This window comes from Nanorana parkeri, unplaced genomic scaffold, assembly GCF_000935625.1.
Source record: "Nanorana parkeri isolate BGI_ZX_2015 unplaced genomic scaffold, ASM93562v1 scaffold15, whole genome shotgun sequence".
Lineage (NCBI taxonomy): Eukaryota > Metazoa > Chordata > Amphibia > Anura > Dicroglossidae > Nanorana > Nanorana parkeri.
The window spans coordinates 3,051,258-3,061,743 of record NW_017306283.1 but is presented as its reverse complement, the minus strand read 5'-3'; the positions used below and the strand labels follow the sequence as shown (position 1 = coordinate 3,061,743).

Sequence of the window (10,486 nt, the reverse complement as noted above, 5' to 3'; positions counted from 1 at the left end):
AATTGTTAATATCTCTGTAGCACTGTGCCCTTTAAGAGAGTCAGTATCCATTCAGCAATCTGTCCTCCAATATAGTCAGTGCCCATATTAGCGCTCTGTCCTCCAATATACTCATTATCCAGTAAATACTCTGCTCCCCCAAGACAATCAGTGTCCATTCATCCATTCAGCTCTTTGTCTTATTAGCATTATGCCCTCCATGGGAGTCAGTATCCATTCAGCAATCTGCCTTCCAATATAGTCAGTGGCCATTCACCGATCTGTCCTCTGATATAGTCAGTATCCATTTAATACCCCCACCCCCGGAGAATCAGGGTCCATTCAGCACCTTTTGCCCTCCTGTAGAGTTAGTATCCTTTTAGAACTATGTCCTCCAAGAGAGTCACTGTCCATTCAGCACTCTTTTATTGCCTTTCCTATCTTGCACTGCCAGCTGACACAGAAGTGAGTATCTCTTCCCGCATGGCTGTGCTGTATATAAATCCAGAGCTCCGACATTTACCACCAAGAGTAAGGAGATGTAGCACCAACACTATACATGCAACCTTTGTTTGGCATTGGTCTTGTTTGCTCTCGGTTGAGAGTGGTTGAATTTCACCTGTTGTTTGAAATATGCCTTGGCCTGTATCTGCATATCCATCATTCAATGGGTCTGAGTCAGAGGCAGCTGCAGAAGTAGGCCAAGACTGTGAAGTGTATACCCAGCCAGCTTCACTGTCACCAGTACAAGGGCGTCTCTGAGGCTCAGACTTCTTGGGATGGCATCTGTTTGTCCTGTTGCTTGAATGTCACATTCAGTGTCACAGAATTCCAAGTGTTCAGTGTAGTATACAGCACGCAGCCTTGCGTAGAATCACACAATTCTGTTTCTGTGGATGTACAAAGGTCAGAATTTTGGGACACTCAAAATCACAATTTTGAGTACAGTTTGGTAAGAATTTGAAAATGAAAACCATATGGGGAGCATATAGTCCCACCAGTCCATACCATACCAGACCATAGTGCACCAGTCCAACCCACTTCCTTTTTTTTGGTAATCTGGGAACCTCCTTTTGTGGACACCCACTGTACGCTCCTCCCTGTTTCTTACATAAGGCAGGCCTGATCAGTGTCCACATTGAGAAGATGCTCCCAGCCACCAGATCAACACCTGAATCCAAATGGTAATATATCAGGTTAGGCAGCTACACAGCTCTTTAGCAAACAGATCCAAGCATCCTACACATGAGGCACTCTCTGGATTTTGTCTGCAGATAATTACATAAAACTCAGATTGAGGTTAGCTAAGTGCACTCTGTGACTTAAAGGATAAGCACACTTTCAGACAAAGTATACTTATGTGGCCTTAGCCTACCTAGCTCATCATCTCATCTATAGAAACCAACCCTCCCCAGATAAAAACTTGACTGTCATGGCCTGCCTTAAAGTTGCCATCCTTGCCAGTGGCTGCTCCGGCACAGTGGGTTCAGAGCCGATAATAAGTTAGTGACACTGATCCTGCAGCAGTTCCATGATTCAGCTGTCACTAAAGGTTTTCTGATTGTTGCAACAACGATCAGCAAACTGAAACATTCTTCTTCCAGGAATAGATACATTGTAGGAATAGACACATTATGTGTCTATTCATGAAAGATAAAAAAAAAGCCAGTATAGCTTGAGAGAGATATCTCTCGATCTATACGAGCTGTCAGAATGCCGGCAAAAGCCGGCATCTGTGTCCCTCTGCTGTGACTCTCAGACACCCGATATTAAGGTATCGGGTGTCTAAAAAGGTTAACCCTTTCATTAATGAATGCCTCTGTAGTAAGGGCATCCATTAATGAATGTTAAAAGCTGATTCTCAGCGATTAACAGCCCTCTAAAGCAGCAAATAACTCGTCATGTACAGTGTACGTGACAAGTCATTTGGTCCCTTTGTGGCTGGACGTACAGTGTACGTCTCCCGTCACGAAGGGGTTAAGCCCGTGACACACTGCATGCCAAGCCGTGTAAAGCAAAGCTGTCAGGCCGGAGGTTCGCATGTAGTATGTGAGCTGAGCGCGGCCAGATAAAGGACTGCACCTTCAGCCAATCGGCTCGCGCGTAACATCCGAATGGACTTCGCATCGTGATGTGCGGCTTTAAATGCGCAAGCTGACGTGCCAGAGAGAAATTACATGACACACTGCACGCGGCGGCAGCGCGCCACCGCTCTGCGCTGCTTCACGTGCAGTGTGTCACAGCCTTTAGAGTTGTGTAGGGCCATTTCGCAAGGCTAGAGACAGTTTCAATCTGATATCACAGTCAATAGATTTAACAACCACTATGTAGTGTGAGGTCCGAACTGATTAGATATAAGTTGAGTAAATTGTTTAGGGTGGCCGTCTCAAGACACAGTCTGTGTATATCTAAAGGACATTGTGCAATCAGATTGTAATGTGTGTGACTACATTTGAGGAATGGAAACACAATATGTGGCCAAACATTTAATGAACATCTGATTATCACACCTATATGGTGTGGCAGTGCGTGGCAATGCCATGGAGTATGCTGGCAACATGGTTAACTAGGACTCTCAGCCAGAGGGGCTGAGAGGTTCCAGACTGCAAATAGTTCTGCAGGGAAGAAGCTGGTCTTTCAGTTGCTTCTGGTTTTTCCAGGTTGTAGCTGGGATCTGGATCTCTGGAGATTTCTCAGAGTTCTGGGTGGGATGAAATCTCCAGTCCTGAGGTCAGGTGTTGCCGGTGATCAGGTGGCTGAGAACAGCCTAATTAAGAGCTCAGACCAGAGCTCAAGGGGAGGGCTGGTGTGGTGTGTGCTGGAGGCACCAGAGGAACAGCCTGGGAGGCTGGAAGGTTTGGAGAGGCTGAGAGAGCCGGGCACACAAGGTGTGTGTGTTGAATCAAAAGCTGCTCAAGGGTACAGAGTATTCTTGAAGAGTTATGTTGAAGAATACAGTAAAGTCCTGGGACTGGGACACTGACTGAACAAGACAACCCGAGAATGTTGTACTGCTGAAGAAAGCTATTTTATGTTGAACTTCCTTGGTTGTCTGCCTTTGAAGAAATAAAAGACTGTCCTTTTTCTCTGTTAGGCACGGCTCAGAGACTGGTCCTTAAAGTGACATTAAACCCTCAGATTTTTTAACATAAACCAATACTGTAATGTGTGCCTTACTGTAATCCATGGTAGTTTCCCTTCTCTTTGCTGCTCTTCCTTTTAAATCCTCATGTCTTCTCATGCTGGGCAGAACTTCTGTTTTGCAGCAGACTGCCTTGTCTCAGGAATGGATACACGGTGTCTGTGTATAGGTTTGTATAGGCTTGTAACCTGAGCCAGCACTACAGGAAGAGGCCCTGAGCTGAAAAGGGAAGTTCTCCCCCAGCATGAGAAGACATGAGGATTTAAAAGGAAAAGCAGCAAAGAGGAGGGGAACTACCATGGATTACAGTAAGGCACACTTTACAGTATTGGTTTATGTTAACAAATCTCAGGGTTTAATGTCACTTTAAGTGCTCACCATATGTGCTAATCTCCCCAAATATCACAATGGGCATATTGGACATTCCATTCCAAAACCACGGGCATTATTATGTTTGTTGGCTGGTATAACCACAGAGATGAAGCACCTTTGTGGCTATACCAGGCTTCACTGTTCTGGAAAGGCTTTCTATAAGATTCTGGAGGGTGTCTTTGGGAATATTTACTCATTTTAGCCAAGAGATCATTTGTGAGGTCAGTAAATGATGTTGAATGAGAAGATCTGGCTTGAAATTAACATTCCAATTCATCCCTAGGGCTGAGGTCAGAACTCAAGTTCCTTTACACCAGACTTATCAGACTATGTCTTCATGGAGCTGGTATTGTGCTCAGGAGTACAGTCATACTGGAACAGGAACCTTCACCAAACTACTGTCACAAGGCTGGAAGGGCACAAAGGTCTAAAATGTCTTTGTATGCTATAAAATTAACAGTACCCTTCACCGGAGTCAATGGAACTCAGTTATTTGGAAGAGGGTCTGCATACTTTTGGCCATATAGTTGCCCAAATCATTTTATTAAAACATCAAAAGCAATCAGGTGACTAAGTGTATCGTGACCATTAGGTGAATGGGTAGCACTCAAAAAGCTGTTGTTTTTACATCCTCTTTTTTATTTTGTATTGCTTTGTATGCGGGCAATTTTGTATTTACGGTGTTTAAATCAGTGCCATATCATAATTATAGAAATCTTAAAATGCGTGAAGTTCCATCGCAGTAGTTAATTTATATAATATATACATTCTTGGCAGCCAACTATCCGTTAATTGCAGGGGCTTCCCCTAATTTGTGTGAATGTTTCGTTACTGACTCCACCTGTGTTATATGGCTGAAATGGGGAATTTCCAGTGTCTGTTTGGGAGATTTCATATGTTTTCACACTTGATCATTGAACTGACTTCATGGAAGTGTCAGGCTACATTTGTGCTATACAGCAGGGGGTTCTAGGTGGACAGGGGCATAAATGGAAAACCACAGTGGTACTGCCCACTGTTCTACAATGAGGAGAGATTCTGTATTGAAGAACAATACACGCTTCAGTTCTTTCTGGGAGCATGTATGGACAGAAGCTCTGTGCCGACCATGATTAGGCTAGGTCAGGTTGAAACAGTCATTGCCTATGATATGTACTAACAGTAACTAAGTGGTCATCGTGGGACAAAATCCGTACATTGAACTTACCCCTTAACCAGTTGACAGGGCTCATGTGTGTGGCTGATTTACTGTCTGGATTCTATACAATTCCTCTCTGCTTGGCTTTCTCTTCAGTGAATGGTCGCAGTAGCCGTTTGGGCTTTCTGTGGAGAAAGGAGGCATGTACTGTCTTCGACAGGTTGTTTGTTGTATAAGATATTGCCCTTTTTAGCGTGATCACGCAAGGAATTCAATCTGACACATACTCGTTTCAGGATTAGCAATTCCTAAAGTTTATTATCTAGCAGACTACTTTATATGCTTTGTAATGATCATAAATCTGACTGTGCATGCACCTAAACCTTATCTACAAAATGAAGAGGCCAGTTAGTTTTAGCTGAACCTGGTACTTGTGCAGTTTAATTTCTTTAGAAAGAGAAAGTCAAAAGAGAACGACTAGTTGGCTGAATATAATAAGAAAGATTTCATATGTACACTTTCTTTCACAGTACTATAGTTTTTTACTCTATATTCTTTGTTTATGATATTTAGCTGTTCCCTTTTGTACTTAAGTGACTAAGCTAATATAATTCACTCAGGGATAGGGTCATAGGGTGTCCTCATCCTTCGTGTTTAAAGCTGATGTTGAGGCAAGCAATTCATTTTTTCTTCTTTTTTTTTTGAAGCCCGTGGACATGCATTAAACTACCCCCTGTGAACAAAAAAAGTGAACCGTGAAATCACAGCACACAAAAACGTGCACAAGGGTGCAAGGTCTTTCAAAAGAAGGGACCTACTTTCCTGACCCCCCGTGGCGCAAGGCTCCTGACAGGGGTTGAGACTGTTGGCCCACCAACCCGAAGGCCGGTGGACCCATTTCCTTCGGGGACCTGCCGCAACAGGTCCCTCACAGTACTAGGCAAGTGGGCTCTCCCGAAGAGAGACCCACCTCCTGGGTGGGAGGAGACAGAGAACCCCCTACGAGGCACAGAATCTCCTCCCAGCGTCAGGAATAGGCCCCGAAGAAACCTGCACCTTCAGCATCTGTGGGTCAATTTAAAAATAAAAAAGTGCCAAACGTGCATAGAGTGGATAAATAAATCTAAAGTGCCAGTGCACCACGCTGACAGGCCTTAGGGGCCGGAGTGCAAAAATATTGCCCCGGACTAGCCATAGCAATTCATTGCACAGTTGCTATACATACTGTTTTGTTTGCCAAAGGGATTTTATTTCTAGAAATCTCAGCAAGGTCCTTGACTGCTTGGTCAAAACCACACCCCAGCCTGCTGATTGGACAGGAAAAGGCAGCAGCACACTGATAAGTCAACCCCCTGCTTGCTACTCCTATCATCACATATGCACTTCAAAACAGCACAGTTGGCTTCTAGCATGGTTCTACTAATCTGAGGGATGCTGTGTAGGTGGTTACAGGAAGCTGATATCAGGACAACGGAAATAAATGGTGCTCAGAGTTACAATTTAAGTGAGATTGTGCTCCAAGATCCAATGCATTGTTGGCAATGATGCTCCAGGCCATTGAATGAGTTTTGATCCAGACCATACATATGCCACTTATGGACATATTAATATGGTAGACCAACATTTTCACATGTACATATTGAGTTCCATGTGTTCTAGACAATAGATATGCCATGTGATCTAGACAATAGATATGCCACCTAGTATTGACATATGAATATGGTAAACCAACATTTTCACTGTATACACTGAGTTCCATGAGTTTTTAATTTTGGGAAACGAGTGTCCCTTTAAGCACAGCACTGTTTTTTGTTAGCTAGAACATGCAAATCTGCACGGCTCCAGCGATCCTCACACTTTGTAATCTCTTCTTTCTCTTCCCTTCCCTCAGGCATCAACGTTCTGCTGTGTGATCGTCTCCATGCTGGCAGCTGTCGAGCTCGTCCCTCCTACATGGCGGCACAGAACCGCACTGTTAAACTTCATTCTTCTTTTACCACCTGCCAGTTGTTATTTTTTGTGTTGCAAGATTTGGAATGGAAGAAACAAGAGGAGAAACTCTGACTTCATCCCATGCGGAGGGGAGAGCAGAGAGGGGAGAAGCAGAGCTGAGCAGGGAGGGGAGAAGACCTACTGATTTATTCGCCATCTTCTTCAAGAAATACTTCAATGGAAGTTGCCAGTGCCAAATTTAGGTTTAGCAAATGCTTGTCCTGCCATGCTGACTTTCTTGCTTTCAGTAACTAACCCAAAAAAAAGTATGCAGATAAGGACTTCTGACTTGGGCCACTGACATAGAAAGTACGGGTCAGAGGGTCACCATAACAGCATTTTGAGTAGGAGGCCAGCAGTGGCAACCTCTATTTTCCTTAGGAAATGTTTACTTTAAATTTTTGTCAATCGGATCTCCAAATCTGAGGTTCCTGCTTAGATCTGCCGCAGCCGTTATGGGGGAGTCTCACTCTCATTAGCTGGATCCTGTCTTTTGTACATAAAGGTGACCGGACATGTTACAATCTTCTTTAGAACTACCATCAGTTTGCCTGATTGGATAGAAATTGAATCATCTCCTAGAATGAGATCCTAATAGGTTGGACTTGATGGACTAATGTCTTTATTCAACCTCAAATACTATGTAACTATGTAAGACCGTCATACAACATAGTTTTGGTCAATCTAAAAGAAAATGCACAAAAATTGTACAACCAAATTGTAACATTCATGGTCATTTTTTTACAGCGTGATGGGAGTACAAAGGTGGCACTGGAGCAAAGATATAATAAATCAGTGAGTGCGTCAGCTCACCAACGTTCACCATAAAAGTTTTAGATGAGATTAGGAGATTTTTACCAAACTGTTGCGTTTGCTTGATTCCTTTTTTTTATGTATTGTTTTGAAATATGTGAAAATAAAGTTTTATTTAAGGTGTATATTCTCTTATCTCATTTTTTGTTCCTTTCTTGTCTGCCATTATTTCCATCTGTGCATTGTGGTACGTGAACGCGTTGAGGTGTGCTGGCCAGGTGAGTTAGGATGCCATCCCAAAGGGACTGCAATGCACTATGGTAAAGTGCGGTAACAAAAGACGGTTATCATGTGTTTTTCACAATGCGTTGGTCTAATTTCAGCCTCAAGGAAACCTTTCCTGAAAGACTCATGGAGGCTGCTCATTCTGTAAAGCAATGAGCCCCAAAGGAGCTGCTGAATTTTAATGAGCCTTACTCCTTTCCCCCTTAGTGACCTGCCCTGTAGCTGCACTCAAACACTCACAGACCGTCCAGTAGTGACAATAAGACAGACCTCAAGGCCATCAATCTTCCTTTGAAAAATGTACTGGCTGAAATGTCCGGAGAGAGAGTTAAGGGTACAGGAAACCCAAAAACAGCAAAAATGTATCCGGCTTTCTCAGGTCAGGTCAGCAATAAAAATGGCTGGCGGCTCTAATTTCTCAAGTAGCAGCCTTCCAGCAATATCAAAGCTAATGAGGGCTCTATTGTTTCAGTGGCAGCGTTCTAGTTACAAATGGATCCTTTAAGAACAACCAATTGCTGGGTGTAGAATCTTTAGCAGTGACTGTCCAAGGACAATGGATCCTTTAAGTACCTCTGTTGGTGGCCCTAGATACTGCAGTACCAGACTCCCAATAGAAAATGGCCTTCTAACAATCACAGATACCTTAATGTGCTGAGTAGTGAGCTTTCCAAATCATGTCTATGACATGTCTATGTACATGTAGAAGCTTTCCCGCAAGTCTGCTGGACGCAATTCCGAATAGCAGATTTTTCTGAAGATGCTCCAAGCCTTCTTCCTGATTGTTTATGCCCCAACAAAGTCTTCCTGTGGTTACTTGAGCCTAGGCTCAGGCTGGATTTAAAGGCCCTTCTTACATTGACTTCCCCCTACAGTCAACAGGCCTAGGAAGCACAGGCTGGACCCTGCTAAACACACATTATCACTAAGCAGAGCCTGGGAGGAAAGAACCCTCCTATAAGCTCTCTACAGATAATGACCCTCTTCCCTAGCCCACATTACAAGCATAAACCTCTCAGTGTTTGGCCAAGGGAGAATACATATTTATAACCCGTGTACAGGACACCAGGAATGGGTCCTGGATGGACAGTATATCCCTCCCTTGTTTAGGTGGTGGTCCCGTTAAAGTCACCTTGTATTCAGAGCCTCCATCCCTGACTACAGCCAGTTCTGGTAATGAAAGGGTTAAACCACCAGCCAGAGGGTGTGTTAAAAAGGAACAGGAAGCCAGTCAGTCTGGCTGTGTGGAGTGTTTGGAACAGGACACATGGCTATGTGTGTTAAGCTGTGGAATACAGTCTGCCGAGACACTGCTGGGGCACCTGCGTCCATACTGGAACCCTCTGTGCGCAGGCTGGGACTCTAACCCTGAGGTGGGACTTAGTATACAGGCGCTGAGCCGAAGTCTTGTGTTTGCTGAATATAAGCCATTTACTTTGTTTGTGGAAATGAATAAAAGTTTATTGTCTGATACGGCTGGCTAAGGGTCATATCCGCCCTGAATATTACACCCTAAAGATTGTATCCTCCCCAGAAGTAGGAAGAAGCAAACAATGTCCTGGGATTAGGAGAAACCCAACATCTCAGATAATGTAAACTAAGCTCAGGCTGTCTACAGCCTAGCCTTCAAAGACCACATTACCTGGAACAAGCATGTCAATAAAGATGTCTGACTTTACAAAAGTGCATCCGTGCTCCAGGTTTAGTAACTCAAACCTTACTGAACCCAAATGCTCATTATACTAGTCAGACGACTAGCATGTTCAGAAGGGGATCAACAATGGTAGCCCCCCATGTGTCCCTCAGGAGCGGTTGCCTTTAAGACCAGGAAGTATAAACCTTTTTATATTTGCCTTGTTACTTGTGTTCTGTCCACGGAGGAGCCGCAACCTGGATTGTTGTTTTCGCGTCTCGTGTGAATTCTCTGACTGGTTTTCCAATTAGAAGAGTGGACTCTAATTACTCCAGGAAACAAGCGATATTACTGGAATCTATTACCCAGCTCCTCTCCTTCCTCCTAAGAAAGCAATTACAGATGTGAAATGCCTGGGCCTGGCTTTCAGCTGCGGACATGAATGGTGATACATTGATTCATACTTCGGCGGTACATAAAACGTTTGGCATTGTTAACAGGCAGCACTTATTTTCTGTTGGTCAAGTGGAAGTGATGGAAGAGGAGTCACATGTTCAGTTACTGTTCCCATTCAGAAAAAAATATTATATTTAGCGGATGATGGGAAAAGAAAAAGGTTGACAAGGAAATCTTTTTATAAATACACTTCCTGGCCAAGAAAAAAGGTCACACACACTAATATTTTGTTGGGCAGCCTTTTGCTTTGATTACGGCACACATTCGATGTGGCATTGTTTGGATAAGCTTTTGCAATGTCACAACATTTATTTCCATCCAGAGTTGCATTTATTTTTCACCAAGATCTTGTAATGATCATGGGAGAGTTGGACCTCTGTGTAAAGTCTTCTCCAGCACATCCCAAAGATTCTCAATGGGGTTCAGGTCTGGACTCTGTGGTGGCCAATCCATGTGTGACAATGATGTCTCATGCTCCCTGAACCACTCTTTCACAATCTGAGCCCGATGAATCCTGACATTGTCATCTTAGAATATGCCCAATGTGCCATCAGGGAAGAAACAAATCTATTGATGGAAGAACCTGATCATTCAGTATATTCAGGAAAGCAGCTGACCTCATTTTTTGGGCACATAACATTGCTGAACCTAGACCTGACCAACTGAACCAACCCCAGATCATAACACTGGCCGAAATCCAGGAGGTGACTTTATTTAGGACCAGGCAGTGTAAATC

The 10,486-nt window shown here is 43.7% G+C and overlaps 1 long non-coding RNA gene across 1 annotated transcript in view; it reads left to right on the top strand.

Annotated features, from left to right (window-relative positions):
* The window catches only part of LOC108788789, a 46,365-nt gene extending 39,679 nt beyond the window's left edge, over positions 1-6,686 (top strand). The window contains exon 3 of the long non-coding RNA XR_001941359.1: positions 6,523-6,686. This is a non-coding gene — a long non-coding RNA (uncharacterized LOC108788789). The remainder of the gene's footprint in view (positions 1-6,522) is intronic.
* Positions 6,687-10,486: the final 3,800 nt, after the last annotated feature.